The sequence below is a fragment of the Leopardus geoffroyi genome, chromosome E1 (genome assembly GCF_018350155.1).
Source record: "Leopardus geoffroyi isolate Oge1 chromosome E1, O.geoffroyi_Oge1_pat1.0, whole genome shotgun sequence".
Taxonomy (NCBI): domain Eukaryota; kingdom Metazoa; phylum Chordata; class Mammalia; order Carnivora; family Felidae; genus Leopardus; species Leopardus geoffroyi.
In genome coordinates, this window is record NC_059330.1 from 18,926,286 (window position 1) to 18,947,577 (window position 21,292).

General features: G+C 50.7%; 1 long non-coding RNA gene across 1 annotated transcript; it reads right to left on the reverse strand.

The window, feature by feature from the left end:
- Positions 1 to 1,634: 1,634 nt before the first annotated feature.
- On the reverse strand, positions 1,635 to 20,928 carry LOC123603288. The gene is made up of 2 exons (XR_006714816.1): positions 20,816 to 20,928; positions 1,635 to 2,662 (listed from the first exon to the last, which is right to left on the reverse strand). It is a non-coding gene; the product is annotated as an uncharacterized LOC123603288 (long non-coding RNA).
- Between the last annotated feature and the right edge of the window lie 364 nt (positions 20,929 to 21,292).

The following is a 21,292-nucleotide window of genomic DNA, read 5'->3' on the forward strand; positions in this document are numbered from 1 at the left end:
CATAGCCAGTCCATTTATTTGCTCCTTTGGTCATTAAACATACACAGTTTGAGCACCTATGGGGCTAGAGCAGAGGCTTTCGAAATTTATGACGACGAGAAGGAATACATTTCACTTCATGATGCCGTGTTACACACACACACACACACACACACACACACTCATGCAAGTATGCACACATACAGCTGAAAGCGTGTGAAGCAATGCTTTGCCTTCCTGTGTGCAATGCCTTCCGTAAGTGACGATTCTATTCTACTTTATTCAAAAAATATACATTAGTCCTGAACCACTAAATTGATTTCATGACTCATTGATGGATCATAATCTGCGGTTTATTTTTTTTTTTCTTAACGTTTTATTTATTTTTGAGACAGGGAGAGACAGAGCATGAACAGGGGAGGGTCAGAGAGAGGGAGACACAGAATCTGAAACGGGCTCCAGGCTCTGAGATGTCAGCACAGAGCCCGACGCGGGGCTCGAACTCACGGACCGCGAGATCATGACCTGAGCCGAAGTCAGCCGCTCAACCGACTGAGCCACCCAGGCGCCCCTAATCTGCGGTTTAAAAGCCACTTAAGGTGACAGACTGGAAGGAATATTTGCAAAACATATCTGACAAAGAGCTGTGGATATACAGATCTGTTAGGGCTTAAAGAAAAGAAACCAAAAAAAAAAAAAAAAAAAAAAAAGGAAGAAGAGGAAAAGAAAGAGGTGCCAGAGCTAGAATCCAATAAAAAATGGGAAAGGAGCACCTGGCTGGCTCAGTCAGTAGAGTGTGTGTGACTCTTGAGCTTAGGGTTGTAGGTTCGAGCCCCACGTTAGACACAGAAATTAAAAAATAAAATCTTGTTTAAAAATGGGCAAAGGAGTTTAACAGGCACTCCCAAAAGAAGAGGGATGAACAGCCAATATGCACATGAGAAGGCAGTGAACATGAGTAGTCATCAGGAGGTGATATGCCATTGCACACCCACGAGAATGGCTAATGTGTAAAAGAAGTGACAATATCAAATGTCAGAGAGGATGCGGAGGAACAGCATTCGTGTGCTGTTGGTGGGGATGTAAAATACTCCAGCCACTTTGGAAACAATATGACAGTGCCCTATAAAATTAAACACACACGCACCATATGCCCCAACCATTTCACGTCTAGGTATTTACCCAAGAGAAATTAGCACGTATGTCTACACAAAGACTAGTACAGTGATGTTCATAGCACCATTATGCATATTAGCCAAAAATGATAATGCAGGGGCGCCTGGGTGGCTCAGTCGGTGAAGTGTCCGATTCTTGACTTCGGCTCAGGTCATGATCTCATGGTTCATGAGTTCAGGCCCCACGTCGGGCTCTGTGCTGACAGCTCAGAGCCTGGAGCCTGCTTCGGATTCTGTGTCTTCCCCTCTCTCGACTCCTCCCTCTCTCTCTCAAACATAAATAAACACTAAAAAATTTCAAGAAAATAAGAAACAAACATGGTAATGTCAATGTCCACCGACAGATGAATGGATAAACCAGTTGTAGCACATTGGCATGAAGGAATACTGCTCAGCGATAAAAAGAATGAAATATTAACACATGCAACAATATATATAAATCTGTTACACATTATGCTGAGTATAGTAAGTCAAACATGAGAGATTACAAACAGTAATTTTATTTATATAAAACTATGGAAAAGACAAAGCGATAGTGACATAAGGCAAATCAGTGGCTGCCTGGGGCTAGGAGAGTGACTGCAAAGGGACTCAGGGGACCTTTAGGGTAACAGCCATGTGCCTATAACTGTACATAATTATCCACATCCATCAAGCTCTACACCTAGGATGAGTGAGTTTTATTACCTATAAATTACACTTCAATGAAACTATCTTGAAAACCTGGAAGACAGACTAGATAGGGGAGAGTTGGAAGGGGTGGGAGACGGAGGGGCAGAGGAGGGCTCCGTTGTGAGTCCACGGGCTAAGTAAGGGATGTGCACTGCACCAGAGAGTCATGCGGAGCTGTGCAGGGTTTCGAGCAGGTGGTGTCTTGATCCAATTTGTGTTTAAAGCCATCACTCGGGCCACTCGGTGGAGAAAGGGTCTGGTGAGAGGAAATTAGGGCCGGAACTGAGGAGGGGTGGGGCTGCTCTGGGAGAGGGCCATTTAAGTAGTAGGAGAGGCTCCAGAGACAGGTTAGAAGGTCTTGGGAGGGAGGCTGGGAAGCCGTGGGGGGCATCTGAATGCATCGGACACTTCTGTCTTAGCAACCAGGGGGACGGGGATGCCTGGGGAGAAAGAGGATGACATTGGGCTGTGACATCTGGCGTCTGAGGAAGTGTTGGGAGGTCAGGGCTTTTACTGGTCCAGGACTCAGAAGAGTGTTCGCTGAATGCAGTCTTTGGGCGTCCTGGTTAAGTCCTGGGAGAGAAAGGGCAGCTGGGGGAGGGTGGGAAGGAGGGAGAGTTGAAAGCGTGGTCTGGGAGAGTGAGGGGAGGGTGTTGGAAGGGTGAGTGGGAAGGGCTGGAGAGAATATGTCAGCGAGACCAGAGGAAGAGAGAGGGGGTGTTAGATAGCGGTCAGAAAGGTCAGCTGCCACAGAGCAGAGCCGTCATGGTCACACGGTCGTGGTCACGGGGGGAGGAAGCCTGAGATCGGACAGAAGAGCCGGGGCAGGAGCTCGCCTGCAAGAAAGAAGGGGTAGATGGTGAGGCGAGGGAGCAGGGGAGGAAGCGAGAGGCAGGCAGCAGAGAGGGTGAGGAGTCCCGGCTCTGGTCTCTCCGTGCGGGCTCCCCTCCCAAACCTTCATGCTGCTGGGAGCAGCAGCAGCTTCTTCTTGGCAACCGGCTCGCCCTTACTCGTGCTTGGATTAACAGCAAATTCTAGTTTCCTTGCCGACTCATTTCCCACCCTTCAGGGAGTCTGGCAGGAGGCCCTGGCTCCTTCCCTGCCCCCTCCTTCCAGGCAAGAGTGAGCTGCAGAAGGTGTGCAGCAGGCTCAAGGAGGCAGCGCCCAGGAAGCAGAGTGAGACCTGGAAGCCGTCCCCACACCACTGCACAGACCTCCGGTGGCAGGCCCCCGGAAGGTTTGGGGAGGGGGGCTGCCCAGCCAGTCTTGAGGCCCCAGGGGACACCTCTGCAGCCAGCAGGAACTCCCAGCCCTGCAGCTGGAAGAACCGCCTGAGAAAAGGGGGAGCTAAGAAAAATGACTCTCTGTTAGCCTTGACTGCTTGCGTGGGGAGGGGGCAGGGCCCAGCCCTGGGCCTCCGCCAGGCTCCCTGGAGGGTGGGAAAGGAGTTGGCCTGGAAATTGGAATCTACCATTATCCCAGACGCCAGTAAGGGCAAAACGGTTGCCAAGAAGAGGCGGCTTCTGCTCCAAGCATCAAGAAGGTTTGGAAGGGGAGCCCGCACCGAGAGACCAGAGCCGGGACTCTTCACCCTCTCTGCTGCTGTCTGGCGCCCTGACCTTGAACAACCTGCTTACCCAGTCAGGGCTTGGAAATTCCACCCACCGACTCCGGCAGACACACGTTCACTCATGCATTCATTCGTGTTCATTCATTCACTCATTCGCGTTCGTTCGTTCATTCATTCGCCCAACAGGCATTTCTCCACGTCAGCTCCCTTGGACAGAGATGTGCTCTGGGAAGAGTTAAGGCTTTGGAGCCAGAGACCTGAATTCAAATCTTCACCTGCCGCTTGCTAGCCAGGTGACTTCAGGCAAGCTATTTCATTGCTGTGTGCCTCAGTTTTCTCTTCTGCAAAATGGCGGTAAGGATGCGTACCTCAAGGAATCCCACTGTTTTCCCGTCTCATGACCAGCCAAGTACCATCCTCACACGTATCTCTTCAAGTTCGAGACAGGGGAGTTAACACACATACACTAGACATTAAGAAAAAAGGGGGGGGGGGTGCGCCTGGTGGCTCCGTCGGTTGAGCGTCCGACTTCAGCTCAGGTCGTGATCTCGCGGTGTGTGGGTTCGAGCACGCGTCGGGCTCTGTGCTGACAGCTCAGAGCCTGGAGCCTGTTTCGGATTCTGTGCCTCCCTCTCTCTCTGACCCTCCCCCGTTCATGCTCTGTCTCTCTCTGTCTCAAAAATAAATAAAGGTTACAAAGAAAAAAGAACACCAGCCTCACAAGGTAGGTATAGGGTCAGGTTAAACTAGACAAATAAGTCTTTAATAAACACTGAACACAGCAGCTATAGGTACACAGCAAGTGTCAGCCTGATGATGACGACGACGACGATGATGATGGGGACCACGACAACAATGATGATGATGATCTGTGAAGCCCAAGCCTGAGCCTGAAGCATGGAAGGCGTTCAAGAAATTATAGTGATACGGTAGTTACCGTTACTGTGTGTCATTGTGTTCTTATGTTACTGTTATTGCGTCGTTGGGTTACTGACATTAACAATCATAACACAACAATATCATCATACATAAGGTGCTTAAGGGCTTCCTGAGGTAGCAGCTACTCAAGAAGGCTTTGCTTTTAATGCATTTATTTCAGTGATGGCATCACCATGTGCCCAGCGCCTGACATTTGGTAGGTGCTCAGTGCATGTGAGTTTCCTCCCCATCGGCGGACACCTCAGAGCATCCGGACCCTGGTGAGGGGTCCCTGGTCATCTAGGATGGACTTGGGCACCTCCGGATACCCAGACCAGGGTGTGTGTGAATCTCAGGGTCCTGTGGAGGTCTCTACCCCGGGGCAGCTCAGGATCTGGATCTCTCTCACAGCTGCTGTCGCTAGAGGAGATGGATCTTTCCAGAAAACCTCAGGTCTAGTTCTAGACCAACCACTGTCCTCTCACTCCCAACTCCACGTTTCTCAGCCCGGGAGCCGGCTAGACTCTGCTCTCCCTGCCCAATATTTATATTCCCAGCTATTTATAACCCAGCCTTAGTGCAGCCATAGTGGGGCTGAATGGACAGTGAGGAATCGGGCCTCCCATCATGTGGGCAGCCCCAGAGGCCCCCAGCACCCAGCAGAACATTTCATTTCCCAAACCATCTCTGTAGCTTTCTTTCTCCTCCCCTGGCTCTGGTCCAGCATCCCTGCGGCTTGGATGACATGGTTCAGTGAGAGGACATTTCTCGTGTCCCGATAACTGGTTTGGAGTCGCCTGGGCCGTGGGGTCCTGGTCTGATTGTGGCCTCAAGGTGCTGTGCTTCTCTTCCAAAGCCTCCCCGGCACTAAGGAGGAAGGTGCCCCCTGACGGCTTGCTGTGATGTGGAGGAGTCCCAGATCTGCTTACTAGCTGTGTATCCTTGAACAAGTTACTTAACCTCTCTGAGTCTCCATTTCCTACCCCGTACAATACAAAGAGAGTCCCACCGCAGAGTCCCCACCAGGGCCGAGAAAGTGTTTGAGGAGCTCCCTGCAGCACAGTGCCTGGCACACAATCGCTGTGTCTCTCTCTTCCTTTTACCTCTCCCCAAACGCTAAGCCCTGGATCACCGCCAGCCTGGAAACTCTGAACCCGCTCACTGCTCTTCATGCTTTTCCCGGGGTCTGCCATTGAAAAGGGGATCAACGTGAGGAACAGAGCCTTGGCCTCATCTCCGGCTGTCTGGGGGCTCCCTACCTACACTGTCTGAATCGGAGCTGGTCAAGGACACTAGCACTTCCAGCCTGAGCCTGAGTGACCGCAGAAACTCAGGCCCGAGGGGAGGAGGGATGATGGACGGGGCAGAGTGTGGCTGCGTGAGGAACTCTGGAAGCTCGCAGCAGAAAATGAGTTCTAAGCAGAGAGTTGGGGCCAGGCCCCATCCAAGGACCTCCTGGCCGCTCTGCTGAGATGCGGCCTCCGAGTGGCTTTGTGGCGGCACTGAGACCTGGCATCGTGAACGCGGATGGGTCTCCCACATGGGGCTTGAGCAGCAGTGGCCTGGGAGAGAAGCTTGGCCCAGGCTAAGGGCTAGTGTGTGTTAGGTTTTTCATCACACTTGAACAGGTGGACTCTGTGTGTGTGCCCATACAGGCATGGGTGTTGGGGGGGGGGGGAAGGGGGATGGGAGCAGGGGTACGGGACTTAAAATTTACTCCAGATCACTCTGAATCTCCTTAGAGACTCCCACTAGCCTGTGAGCTTTGGAAGGAAAGGACTGTATCTAGCCTGTTCGATGCAGTCCCCCAGGGTCCAGTATACAGCCTGGGATGCTCACAAATGAGTAAAAGGACAAGGAATGAATAAATGATGAGAGACGAAGAGCCGGCCAGATCTGGGCAGAGGAACAAGGCTCAGGAGCCCTTGGCCTGTTGTCCCCATTCCTCCCCACCCCTGGCCAGGCCATACCTTGGGATAGTAGAGGCAGCTGGTGCAGGGCAAGGAGCTTCCCAGCCCTGCTGCCTACAAGCTGGGTGACCCCCCGCTCGTTTACCGTCTCTGAGCTTCGTGATCCTTAAGGCTGTCTGGGCAGAGAGGTTTTTTCAGGTAAGTAAGTCAGATGGGTAAAAGGGCGTAACATGGCCAGCGCTCGCTGCACGGGCGTTTTCCTTGGCCAGGCAGGGGTGGGTGGGCAGAGACTCACCCTCCCACCGCAGCACCCTGCCCTGCTTTCTCTTCCTGTCGCAAGGCAGCCCCAGCTCTCCAGGATGGGCCGGCAGCCGCTGAGCTGCCTGCCGCCTGCTGGCCCGCAGCCAGGCCCAGAGCAGAACTGAGGGCCGCCCCGCCCCCCCCCCATCCCTGTCATCCCTGCAACAGCCACTTGCTTTCTTCCTGCCTCCCCAGCCCCCACTGCCACCCTCCCTCTGTCCCTACCCTCTTTCCTTCAGTGACTTCCCCGCCTCTCTCTGCCTTCCTTCCAGACACCATTCCAGCCCACTGGAGAAGAACAGAACAGAAACAAACCTCCTCCTCATCCCTCTTCTATTGTGGCGGTGCTCATGGCCCCCTCCTCATGGGCTCCTGGACGCCTGTCCCCACCACCCCCACCCCCTTCGCTCACAAGGCTCAGCCTGTGAGGTGAATGGGCCTTTCACCTGAGTGAAAATACCACTGATTCAGGGAGCAGAGCTCGGGGGGCCGGCCTGACCTCCCGGTCCTGCTCCGCATCTCAGGTAGGAGCTAACTCCTTCCGGGATTTGGCTGCCTGTTCCCACAAACATGGACCCACTCACCCATCTCTAGGCTCTGTGCCGCTCAGGCTGAGATGACAAGAGCCCGACCAGGGAGGTCAGCAGTGGCTTCTCAGTAGTACCCTGCGCCCAGGCACCTGTTGCGCTCTCTCCAGAAAATACATCACAGAGCATCCCACTGGGGCCAACCCCCCCTAACTTCAAAGCCGATGCAGAAAATGTGCAGACAAATAAACAAACATACGAAGAGATGTTTCCTCTTCTTCATTTAAATTTTTTTTTTTCAACGTTTATTTATTTTTGGGACAGAGAGAGACAAAGCATGAACGGGGGAGGGGCAGAGAGAGAGGGAGACACAGAATCGGAAACAGGCTCCAGGCTCTGAGCCATCAGCCCAGAGCCTGACGCGGGGCTCGAACTCACGGACCGCGAGATCGTGACCTGGCCGAAGTCGGACGCTTAACCGACTGCGCCACCCAGGCGCCCCTCCTCTTCTTCATTTAGATAGAGTTTGTGCGAAGGGCGGGTCAGAGACTCTGGAAGGCCCCAGCATCGTCGCTTGAACAATAAGAAGTTCGGGGATTCTGGGCCGGTGGCTGGGGGAAGGAGGACAGATCAGAATAGTACAAAATACAGGCAGGGGCTGGAGCTGGTGAGGCCTGGGTTTGAATGCCAGTCCTTCAATTTGCTAGCTGGGTGGCCGGGAGCTGGGGATGTTGCCTCTCTACGGTCTGGAGCGTTTTCTTCCCGTAGAATAAAGTGAGATCTTCCCGAGCTGATCCTCCCACAGAAAACAACTCTAGACAACACACACACACACACCCTCAAAGTACTGGAGAATGAATAAAACCAAGTAGACACTGGAAGAAGGGAATGACAGGGAGGAAGTTAGCCATTTTTTATGGCTTTGATCTCGAGAGCAGGCCGCACTTAGCACGGCACAGATTGAAAACCTGTCTCTCCGGCCTAAAGAAACAGAGGACAAATTCAGATCAACCAAGGCCACTGGGAAGCAGAGAGGGCAACCCCAGAAAGAAGAGGTGCAAAGGGGGAGACCCCCAGATCCTGTGTATAACCGTGGCTCAAACCTCTGGCTGATCCCCAAACCACATATGCACGGGAGCAACTTCAGCGGGGGGAAAATGTAAACAAATAAACAAACCCCAAACGGAGCTGAGATTTGGGCTGCCATCCAAGAGCAGGGTTTGAAGGTAATGGCCTAATAAAACAAAAATTCAACACATTTTGAGAATATTACAGAACCCAGAGTCCCTTCAAAGTAACATGAACGATGTCCAGGAAATAGTCTGTTCCTCTAAAGTCATGCCCTCAGGCCTCAATGGAATTAAAGTAGAAATCAATACCAGGAAGATAGCTGGAAAATTCCAAAGTATTTGGAGATGAGACAACACACTTCTAAATAACACATAAATCAAAGAAGAAGCCTTGGGAGACATTCCTTAATATTTTGAACTATATGAAAATGGCAGTTTTCATTTTGGCAATTGCCAAAACTGGCAATCAGAGGTTGAATCAGCCAGTGGCCAATTGCTTCGTCAATCATGACTACGTAATGAAGCCTCCATAAACCCCAAAGGGACAGCGTGTTGGTCCTCTTCTTTCTTTTCAGAAAGCTTGGGGAACCAGGAAGCTTTCATGTGCAGTAACTGGGCCCCACGCTCCACAAGGACAGAAGCTCCTTTGTTCAGGACTTTGCCCCATGTATCTCTTTATCCAGTGTCCTTTGTCACCATCCTTTAATAAACTTGTAAATTAAACTGAGTGTTTCCCTGAGTTCTGTGAGTCACTCTAGCAAATGAGTCTATAGCGCAGGTGCCTGGGGCTTGTGACAGGTGTCTGAAGGGGTGAGGGGAGCCGTCGTGGCGGACCGAGTCCTTAAGCTGTGGAATCTGATGTCATCTCTAGGTACACCTTGTCCGAATTGCTTGGTGTTGTATGTGGGGACCCGACCCCCAGGTACACATTAAAATCAGGTCAAAGAACTCTAAAAGAACCCCCCCCCCCATACCAAATGTGGTGGATGTTAATTCAGCACGTGGAAGCTGAACAGACACTGTGTGGGGAGGAGACTGTTCATTCTCAGGGTGTGATGGAGGGCCGGCGGGGCCCCACGGAGAAGGCCCGGCTGCCCTAAGCACAGGGACATTGGCCCAGACAGGATCCTGATTTGTGCTTGGTCACCAGACTGTCTTGTGCTTTTCCTGTCTGCTCCGTCTGCCTTCCAGCCTATAGGAGGGACAGCAGTGCAGGCAGAGGAGGGAGCCCAGGAGGGAGGCCAGCAGCTTCCGGGCCTGTCCTGACCACTTGCACTGAACCCTGGGCTGGTCATGGCATTGCTCTGCGAGGCGTTCTGGACCCCAGCTGCCACCGAATTGACCTCATCTATGAAGCAGCAACTCAGTCTAGGGCTGAAAATCCCAGGCAAGGGCTGGGAGGACTGGAAGGGAGAGGAATTTTACTTACAAGAACAAAGCTAGAGGAAGACTCCCGGGGCAAAAAGCGCAGCGTTTCCTTTTACAGAGCCGTGACCAAAGCCCCGTCTGTGGAAAGAACAGCCTTACCGCCTTATGATTTAAAAGAAAGGCCTCCAAGTAGGCACTCTGGGCTCCTTCCCGTGTCTAAGCCTATCCCTGGGGCAGGACGCCTTTGTAGAAAGAGCTCCTTGAAACCAAGCAGACTGGGATTCGAGCTGTGGCTCTGCCAGGTACCAAGAGTGTGGCCTCGGGCGTCACCTCACCCCTCTGTGTGCCTTGTGTCTACCTCTGCTGCAGAGAGGCTGGTGAGCAATTGTTGTACATCTCTCTCCCCCCCCGGCTTCCCCACCCTCTTCTTAGAGCAACACCCTTGATCTTCACTTGGAAGGTGTATCCCTCCCCGGCTCACAAGTCTGTGAGGTCGAGAAAGGACCCATACCTCATTTAGGTGGTACCTTAGGATGGGGCCTGGAGCAGTTGGTAGGAGTCTCCACCCCTGCGACATTGCCCTCCTCTGGTGGAATGAGAAGCTCGGGAACAGACCAGTGACCCGAGCTGATCCTAGTGTGAACGGCTGGGCTTCTGCAAGAGCGTCCGGAAAAGAGGTTTCTGCTCTCCCACTGGCCTCAGAGCTCTAGAGAGTGAACCTGCAGCCATATAGAGACTGGGAGTGGAGACCCAGGGCTGCTGGGGCGGCTCCATGGTGCCAGCCTCAAGGAGGGAAGAGCCGAGAGACAGGGGGCCTGGGAGACATCACTGCCTCAGGATCCAGCCATGCCTGAAGCAAGATCTACCCATCTTGGACTTTCGGTCACAGAACCAGTACATTTCCTCTATTGCTCAAGCCTATTCGAGTTGGGTCCTGTGTCACCTGGAACAAAAATGTCCTAATCAACTCAGATTAATAATACTCGTTTCAGCAGGTTACGATAGGACTCAACAGAATTCTGTCCTTAGGTTATGAGCTTTTTGAGGACCGGCACCGTTTGATCCACATGTGTGTTTTCAGTGGCTGACCCATAGCAGGTGCTCAAATGTTTGTAGAATGAGTAAATGTGTTTAAATGCCCCTAAAGCTTATGAGATTCTTTTTACTTTATTTTGTTTTTAAGTTTTAAGTTTATTTAATTATCTTGAGAGAGAGAGAGAGAGCTTGAGCAGAGAAGGGACAGAGAGAGGAGGGAGAGAGAATCCCAAGCAGGCTCCACACTGTCAGTGCAGAGCCCGATGCGGGGAATCGAACTCATGAACCATGAGATCGTGACCTGAGCAGAAATCAAGCGTCGTCGGGTACTTAACCGACTGAGCCATTTAGATGCCCCATCTTTTTTTTTTTTTTTTTTTTTTTTTTTTAGAGAGAGAGTGAGTAGGGGAGGAACAGAGAGAGAAAGAAGGAGACAGAATGAGAATCTCAAGCAGGCTCCACATCCAGTGTGGATGGAGCCTGACACAGGGCTCGATCTCACTATCCTGGGATCTTGACCTAAGTCGAAATCAAGAGTTAGGCACTTCACTTAGGACATTTTTGACTGAGCCACACAGGTGCCCCAAAGATTCTTAACAAATGTTAGCTCCTATTATGATCCCATCAAAGTTAACCTTATCTTCTCTTGTTCCATATTGCCCTTCTAAATGTGGAAAATGAGTCAATAATCCCATGCCTGGGTGCCCCAATTCATCAAATGACGAAGTTAGCAGCATCTGTCGACTGCCTGGTACATTCCAGTGCTGGGCAGAAGTCCGGTGATTAACAAGAATGACCCATAAAGCTGCTCCCATATAGTCCCAGCCACTACACGTAGTGTATGATAGGGGCACCTCGGTGGCTCTGTCAGTTAAGCATCTGACTTCAGCTCAGGTCATGATCTCATGGTTCGTGAGTTCAAGCACCGCATTGGGCAGTCTGCTGTCAGCACAGAGCCCGCTTCGGATCCTCGGTCCCCTTCCCTCTGCTCCTCCCTCGCTCTCTCTCAACAATAAATAAATATTTGAAAATAAATAACTAGGGGTGACTGGGTAGCTCAGTCGGTTAAGCCTCTGACTTTGGCTCAGGCCATGATCTCGCAGTTCATGAGTTCAAGCCCTGTGTTGGGCTCTGTGCTCTGTGTCTCCCTCTCTTGCTCTGCCCCTCCCCCACTCCCTCCCTCCCTCCGTCTCTGAATAAACATTAAAAAACCTTTTTAGGGGCACCTGGGTGGCTCAGTCAGTTAAGCATCCGACTTCGGCTCAGGTCATGATCTCGCGGTCTGTGAGTTTGAGCCCCACATCAGGCTCTGTGCTGACTGCTCAGAGCCTGGAGCCTGTTTCAGATTCTGTGTCTCCCTCTCTCTCTGCCCCTCCCCCGTTCATGCTCTGTCTCTCTCTGTCTCAAAAATAAATAAACGTTAAAAAAATAAAATAAAATAAAATAAATAAAAAACCTTTTTAAAAAATAAATGATATAAGTAAGTAAATAAATAAATACAGAGTGTATGATAGGTGACCGTGGAGATGAACAGCAGTGCTGTGGGGACGCAGAGCAGAAGCAGCTCACCCTGACCTAGACGGTTAGACAAGGTTCCTCTGAGGAAGTGCTTACAGGGGCCCAAGGCTGGGGAGTGGGGGTGGGGTGGGAGAGGGGGCAGGAAAAGGAAGCAGCCAGTGCAGGAGCACGGAGAGAGAGAGAGGAGTGTGGCCCTGAGGAGGCCGGGAGGATGGAGGAGGAGGCCCTCTGAAGCCATGCTGAAGACTTTGGACACAGGCTTAGAGCAGAGCGTGACACATGCTCAGACTGGCACCGTTGGCCACTCTCCGTGGCCGAAGCGTGAAGGATGGTGCTACCCACCCAGCGTTTGCGTCCCCACCCCCCAAATTCATGTGGTGAAATCCTAACCCCCGGAGGTGATGGTATCAGGAGGCGGGGCCTTACGGAGGTGATTTGGTCCAGGGCTGTGGGATCAGCGCCCTTAGAGAAGAGACCCCAGACAGCCTTTGCCTCTTTCACCACTGAGGACGCAGTGAGAATACGGTCCTCCGTGAACCGGGACGAAGGCCTCACGAGACGCAGAATCCGCCAGCGCCCCCAGAAGTGTGAGAAGTACATTTCTGTTTAGAAGCTACCCAGTCCATCATATTTGGTCACAGCAGCCGGAGCGGACCGAGACAGATGGGGGGGGGGGTGGACAGGACACCAGACACGGGGCAGTGGTCCCCAGGGAGATGCCGGGGGCCTGAGCCCAAAGGAGAGGCAAAGGGATGGAGAGAAGTGGGCTGCATCCAGGGGTGTTTCAGAGAACAAATAGTGATGAGGACGACGTTGGGAAAGAGGGAAAGGGAGAGATCACAGGGCAGCTGGGAGGACGATGTGGCTATTCCCTGGAAAGGTCTGGACAGGGAAAGGCAAGATGGGCAGTCACATCCTCCTCCTCCTTCCACCACTTAAGGAAAGCTCAGCGCAGGCCATGTTGTTCCCGGGTTTTCAGGGCAGGCAGAACAGTTGTGACCCCAGCTGGATGTCCGAGGGCAGCGCTGAAGTTGGGAGGAGGGAGGAGGAGACTGACAGCAGCTGTCCCCCACGCAAGAACAGGAGGACAGAGGCACAGAGACACAGCGAGAGAGAAGGAGAGACACTGGGGGAAGTGGACTTTTAAAAGTGTTGCTGCAGGGGTGCCTGGGTGTCTCAGTCCATTAAGCTTCCGACTCTTGGTGTCGGCTCAGGTCACAATCTCACGGTTCGTGAGATTGAGCCCCACGTCGGGCTCTGTGCTGACAGTGTGGAGCCTGCTTGGGATTCTCTCTCTCCGTTTCTCTGCCCCTCCCCTGCTCTCTCTCTCTCCCTCTCAAAATAAATAAATAAACATTAAAAAAAAAAAAGTGTTGCTGGGTTATCATTTATTCTCCGTGCTGGTTTCCTAGGACTGCACCAAATCACCACAGACTTAATGGCTTAAGACGATCAAAATTCATTCGCTCACAGTTCCGGGGGCCAGGAAGTCTGAAATCAGGATGTTGTCTCCACATGGCCTTCTCTTCTCCCTCTCCTCTGTGTATCTCTTATAAGGACACTTGTCATTGGATTTAGGGCCCACCTGAATAATCCAAAATGATCTGCTCTTTAGATGCTTAAAATTACAACTGCAAAGACCCTTTCTCCAAATCAGGTCACATTCATGGGTTCTGGGGCTTAGGAGGTGGACATATTTTTTGAGGGGGCCGGGGGAGGTACCATGTAACTGACACATTCCCTTTTAGCATTTTCTTAAGGGATGACAGTGAAAATTTCAATCACTTAAGAAAAAAAAATTTTTTTTTTTTCCAACGTTTATTTATTTTTGGGACAGAGAGAGACAGAGCATGAACGGGGGAGGGGCAGAGAGAGAGAGGGAGACACAGAATCGGAAACAGGCTCCAGGCTCTGAGCCATCAGCCCAGAGCCTGACGCGGGGCTCGAACTCACGGACCGCGAGATCGTGACCTGGCTGAAGTCGGGTGCTTAACCGACTGCGCTACCCAGGCGCCCCAAGAAAAAAATTTTTTTTTTTTAATTTTTTTTTTTTTTCAACGTTTATTTATTTTTGGGACAGAGAGAGACAGAGCATGAACGGGGGAGGGACAGAGTGAGAGGGAGACACACAGAATCGGAAACAGGCTCCAGGCTCTGAGCCATCAGCCCAGAGCCCGACGCGGGGCTCGAACTCACGGACCGCGAGATCGTGACCTGGCTGAAGTCGGACGCCTAACCGACTGCGCCACCCAGGCGCCCCATAAATTTTTTTTTAATGTTTATTTTTCAGAGAGAGAGAGAGACAGAGCTCGAGTGGGGGAGGGGCAGAGAGAGGGAGGGAGACACAGAATTGGAAGTAGGCTCCAGGCTCTGAGCCATCAGCACAGAGCCCAACTTGGGGCTTGAACCCATGAGCTGTGAGATCATGACCTGAGCCGAAGTTGGACGCTTAACCAAATTGAGCCACCCAGGCACGCTCACTTTGTAATTATTTTCGTTATAACAGCTTTATTGGGATATAATTCACATGCCATAAAATTCAACACATTCAAGTATGCAATTCGGCGGTTTTTAGTATATTCACAGAGTTATGCGGATGTCGCCACACTTTTAGAACATTTTTATCATCCCCCAAATGGTTTTTAGTACCCATTAGCTGTCACTGTCAATCCTGCCATCTCCCACAGCCCTAGGTAACCACTGTTCTATTTTCTGTCTTTGTAAGTTAGCCAATTCTGGACGTTTCATATAAATGGAAGCACATGTGTTCTTTTGTGACTGGTTTCTTTCGCTTAAGTATAACGTTTGCAAGGTGCATCCATGTGATGGCATGTTTCACTATTTCATGCAGTAGTTCATAAGGACAAATGATATTCCACTGTATGGATATACCATATTTTGCTTATCCATTCATCAGTTGATGGACATTTGAGTTGTTTCCACCTTTCGGCTATAATGAATAATGCTGTTGTGAACGGCCATGTACAAGTAGCTGGATGGCCCTATGGTTTCATTTCTCTTGAGTGTATATACCTAGAAATGGAATTGCTGGATCAAACGGTAACCCTGTGTTTCACTTTTTGAAGAACACCCACTTTGTTTCCCAAAGTGGCTGCACCATTTTACATTCCCACTAGAAGTAGACGAGGGCTCCGATTTCTTCATATCCTTACCAACACTTATTATCTGTCTTTTCCATTATAGCCATCCTGGTGGGTGTGAAGCAATATCTCATTGTGGTTTTGGTTTGCATTCCCCTGATGGCTAATGGTCTCCAACATCTTTTGATGTGCTTCTTGGCCGTTTGTATAGCTCCTTGGAGACATGTCTATTTAGATCCTACTTCCCATTTTTAACTGAGTTATTTGTCTTTTTATTATTGAGTTCCAAGAGTTCTTTATGTATTCTAGGTACAAGCCTGTTAACTGATAAATGATTTGCAGATGTTTTCTCCCATCTCTGGGTCATTTTTTTTTTCTCTCATGATAGTGTCCTTTGAAAAACAAAAGTTTTTGATCGTGATGATGTCCAGGTTACCTACTGTTTCGTTTGATTGTGCTTTCATAGTCACATCTAACCAATGACAAGTCCAAGGTCATGAATCTTTACCCCACGTTTTCTTCTAAGAGTTTTACAATTTTAGCTCTTATATCTATTTTATAAATGTATATTTATTTATTTATGTTTTTGAGAGAAATAGAGAGGGAGCACAAGCGAGGTAGGGACAGAGAGACGGAAACACAGAATCCGAAGCAGGCTCCAGGCCCTGAGCTGTCAGCACAGAGCCCAACGCAGGGCTTGAACCCACGAACTGTGAAGTCATCACCTGAGCCAAAGTCAGAGGCTTAACCGACTGAGCCACCCAGGTGCCCCTCTAATTTTTTTAAGTAAGCTTTATGCAAATGTGGGGCTTAAACTTGTGACCCCGAGATCAAGAGTCGCATGCTCTACCGACTGAGCCAGCCAGGCGCTGTTTGATTATTTTTGATCCCTACACAATGTTTTGAGAGTGATAACGCCTGGAAAAGGTCCACAGGTGGCAGCTGAGGAAGCTGTGGTCGTGAGAAGGTCTGTGTGGCCTTTGAAGAAGACCTTCCCCATGTCTTTCCTCCCCCTTCCCATTACTGGTGGTCCACACTCGATGGGATGCTGTCATCCGAGGGTGGGGTGCTCCTCATGGAAGGGAGTCCTCCAACCCAGCTGAGAGGCCCGTTACAGATCTGCAGGGGTGGACACAAGCTATAGATCAAAACTGCAGGGAAAGAGTCGAGGACCAGAGAAGCCGGTTCTCCGGAATCCTCCCCAAACTGAGGGAGCTGGAGCAGACCGCCAGTGAGACGGAACATGTGGTCAAAACAAAAGAATCCGCCCACCAGATTTATCTAGATGTGGGAAGGCAGATAATGCCAAGCATCGGTGAGAATGTGAAGCAACTAGAACTCTCATACCCCGCTGGTGGGGGTGGAAACTGCCACAGCCACTTTGGAAGGTGGCAAGTCTCTGCTAAAATAGAGTACACGCCTCGCCTACGACTCAGCTTTTCCCAGACAGAGGTGTGCACATGCTCTCCACGACGTGGACAAGGAATGCTCGCGAAAGCACTAGCCTGAAAAAGCCAAACCTGGAAACAACCCCAAAGTCCACCAACAGCATAATAAATGAATGAATAAATGAATAAATAAACTGTGGCACGTTATATCATGAAATTTTATACAGCAGTGAGGATGAATAAGCCACAACATGAATAAATCTCGGGAATGCAGCATTAAGGAAAAGAAGTCAGGTTCAAAGGGCATGTATTATATTATCATATTTACGTAAATTAAAAGGCAGGACACTTTTTTAAAAAATTCTTAATGTTCATTTTTGAGAGAGAGAGACAAGAGATAGACAGAGAGACACAGCATGAGCAGGAGAGGGGCAGAAAGAGAGGGAGACAGAAACCAAAGCAGGCTGCAGGCTCTGAGCTGTCAGCACAGAGCCTGACGTGGGGCTTGAACTCACGAACGGTGAGATCATGGCCTGAGCCGAAGTCAGGTGCTTCACTGACTGGGCCACCCAGGTGCCCCAAAGGCAGGAAAATTTTTTTTTTAAAAAAAGCAGGAAAACTAATGGTGATAAGAACCAGAATAATGGTCACCCTTGGGGAGAGCAGTGACTAGAAGGGGGGCTATTTACATTTTCTTTTTTTTTTTAAGTTTATTTTTTTATTTTGAGAGAGCAGAGGAGGGGAAGTGACAGGGGGAGAGAGAGGATCCCAAGCAGGCTCTGCACTGTCAGCACAGAGTCCCGATGTGGGACTCAATCCCATAACCATGAGATGATGACCTAAGCCGAAATCAAGAGCCAGATGCTTAACCGACTGAGCCACCCAGGCAACCCCTGCATTTTCTTTCTTTATCTGGGTGCTCCTTGTAAGTCTTGGATGTGTTCACTTTGAAAATTCACCCAAATGTACACTGATTATTAGTCTTTTTTTTTTGGCATATGTGTTAAATCATAAAATTTACAGAAAAAAAAAAAAACAGAAGGAGCAGAAGCTGGGTGTGACACAGTGGTCAGGGGTGGGGTGGGATGATTGTCATGTACGGCTGGCCCAGGGTCACGGTTCCTCTTTGATCGTTGTTGTTGGGGGTCTTTTGTTTTTAATTTTTGTAAGTTTTTTTTTTTTTTTTTAAGTAGGCTCGACACACAACATGGGGCTCAAACTCATGAGGCTGAGATCAAGAGTTGCATGCTGTACTGACTGAGCCAGCAAGGTGTCCCCCGGGGTTCCTCTTACATGTGGTCGACACACTCTCAGCAGACGGGGGCAGGTGCTCACAAGCGGCAGAGCCCTGGCACGCGGATGTGCAGAAGGTGGAGAGCAAATTAGTTAATGAATCTCTTCCTTCCTTCCTTCTTTCCTTCTTTCCTTCCTTCCTTCCTTCCTTCCTTCCTTCCTTCTTTCCTTCCTTCCTTCCTTCCTTCCTTCCTTCCTTCCTTCCTTCCTTCTTCCTTCCTTCCCTTATTACAGTTTCAGGACCCATTTATTGAATATTATTGAAAATTCACATCAGCCAAGCACGAAGTACACAAAGCTAAGTAATTTACAATCCCTGTCCTCTAGGAGCTCATGGTCCAGTGGGGAGAGCAGATCTAAAAAGAAATGAGTGCAGGGTGCCTGGGTGACTCAGTCTGTTAAGTGTCCGACTTTGGCTCAGGTCTTGATCTCAGGATTTGTAAGTTCAAGCCCGTATCAGGTTCTCTGCTGCCAGTGCATAGCCCACTTTGAATCCTCTGTCTCCTCTCTGCCCCTCCCCACTAACATTCACTGTCTCTCTCTCTTTCTCAAAAACAAATGAACATTTAAAAAAATAAATAAAGGTAAAAAGAAGTCAGTGCAATCTAGAGGGAAAGAGGCCCGGAGAGGAATCCATACCGACAGTATGGCCAGATTAGGCTGGTTGGGGATCAGGACAGGAATGGGCGACAGTCAGGGAAATATTCTCAAAGGAGGTGACACAGGACCGAGGACCTTAAGCAGGTGCCAGTGTGGCAGGCTGCAGAAGGATGTCCTGGTAGACAGAACAGCCAGCTTGGCTCCCCTCCTCTTGGAACTAGACAGGATCAGGAGGTGGGAATGAAAACTAGGGGAGGTGGCAGGTCAAGAAGCAAGGAGGAGGGGCCTGGAGGTGACTCCACGGTGTTGGAGGATACGGACGACTGTGCTCTTGACTGCTGGGATCCAAAACGATCCCAGTAGCAAGAGGCTGAGATGATTTTCGGAGTTGTGGAGTCTCACCTGTGAAGTGTACCGATGGCCTTCTCCTCGGGGGTCCAGGCCAGCAGAGCAAATGTGCAAATCCGGCCGGGTGTGAGGCAGTACGGAGTGGTGGGGTCTGTGGACCTTGACTCTCCTCAACCGCTCACAGCTGTTCAGATTTTGTTCTTTTCTTTTTTTGCCTTTGATGTTTATTTGTTTTTACAAGAGAGAGAGACAAATGCAACTGGGGGAGGGGCAGAGAGAGAGGGAGACACAGAATCCGAAGCAGGCTCCAGGCTCTGAGCTGTCAGCACATTTGCTGACGCAGGGCTTGAACTCACGTACCTCGAGATCACGACCTGAGCCAAAGTCAGATGCTCAACTGACTGAGCCACCCAGGCGCCCCGGGATTTTGTTGTTTTCAACATGTGGTGCAGGCCCCACAGAACAATCTGGTCGCTGAGTCCCATCCAGCACTCGGCTGCCCGTTTGCAGCCTCTGGACAAACTTATCTCCAAGGCATTTCCAGTTACAGCAAGTGATTTCTGGAATCGAGGGTGTGAGTGATGAGGGCATTGCTGAACATCTGTGGTCACACAAGGTGAAGGGTCCTCCGAGTTTCTTCCTTTCCTGACAGCATCTCTCAGTGCACAGGGCTACCCTGGGAGCCCTTCGCAGCTTTCCATGTCTGTCAGGGGCAGAACTCGGAGAGGTCGGTTTTTCACTGTGGAAAAATACTGGCAACCCTGACAGGTCTGGATCCAGGTTCTGGAAAATCCCGCGGCCAAGGGCCTTGGATGCACAGATGTCCTGTGACCAGGGCAGGAAGACTTTTGGAGTCTGCAGGACGAGGCGCCTTCTTCTCTGGGAAGACCTACTGTGTGCCAAGTAATGGGCTGGTCCCTAAGCTCATGGCAGCCGCATAACGGTACCTTAGGATATTGATTTTGATTAACCCTCTTTCAGAGGGATGCTGTGTTTTAGAGAAGTTAAGTGACTTGCCCAAGGCCTCACCATGGCAAGCAACAGAGCCACTGAAGCTAGAACTCCAAGCCACTGGAGAATGGTCTATGACAACCATACCCTTGAGGATGAGCCCGTGTCTGGTCCTAGATTCAGAGAGGGGAGGTGACCCCTTTCAGGCCACATAGCTAGCGGGTAGTATATTAGTTGTTTTCACCCTCCATTTATTTATTTATGTATAACATTTTATTTATTTATCTTGAGAGAGAGAGTACAAGCAGGGGAGGGGCAGAGAGAGAGGGAGAGAGAGAGAATCCAAGCGGGCTCCGTGCTGTCAGCGCTGAGCCCCACTCGGGGCTCAATCCCATGAACCATGTGATCATGAGCTGAGCTAAAATCAAGAGTCGGACGCTTGCCCGGCTGAACCCCCCAGGTGCCCCCACCCTCCATTTATTTATTCTTTCAAAAATTGTCCTTGAGGATCTGCTCTTTATTCAGGTACTTTCTGAGCACCCGCCAGCCGCTGCTCTAGGCTCTGTGGACACAGCAGTGGACAAAACAGACAACGACCCCAGGCCTCACTCGGTTCATGATCCAAAGGCGGAAAGAGGTGGTGAACAGATAAACAACTAAGCTAGGGAATCGATGGGGAAATGGGAAGTCCTGCGGGGAGAAAAGAAATGGGGGAAGACAGATGGGGTGTGTAGGGGGTGTTGCTGGGTTCAAGAGGGGGGTGAGGCAAGACCCCACCGACAAGGCGACGTTTGAGATAAAACCGGAGGAAGTGAGGAAGGGAGCCCTGGCCGTTTCTGAGGAAGTGTACTAGATGAAGGGAACAGCGGAGGCGCTAAGGTGGCATGGGTCTGACGTGTGGCGGAGGCCAGTGTGGCGGGAGCAGGAGGGTGAGGGGGAGAGGGGACAGGTGAGGTCGGTGAGGGCACGAAGGTGGGGGATCTGGGGGCCAGATGATGCCGGGGCCTTGCAGGCCACTGTGCAGACTGGCTTTTACTCTGAGTCAGTGGGAGCCATTGCAGGGTTCTGAGCAGAGGCGTGATATGACCTTACCTGCTTCTCCTAGGATCACTCTGGTTGCCGGGTGGGGAGACAGACTTCACAGGGCAGGAGCCGGGCCACCGGTCGGGAGGCAATCACAGTGACCCAGGCAGGAGAGAATGGGGCGCAGGCCAGGGGGCAACGGCAGAGGTGGTGAGAAGTAGGCAGACCCCAGATCTGCTTGAAAGTAGATCTGGTGTTTTCGATACAGCAAATGAGGCAAGGGGAAGAGGAATGATAATATCAGAGTTTTGGACTGAGTTACTGGAAGGATGGGGTTGCCACTTCTGCCACGAGAAAAAGCATGCGAGGAGAAGGTTTGGGGAGATTCAGAAGTTCGGCGTTGGGCATGGTAGTTGGGGATGCCTCTTGGGTTTCCAAGTGGGGATACTGAGGCAGTACACTGCAGGGAGTATGGGGAAAAGTCAGGACATGGGAGCCTGTCCGTGAACTTAAAGAGCTCTCTGGCTGGCTGGGAAGGGATCACTG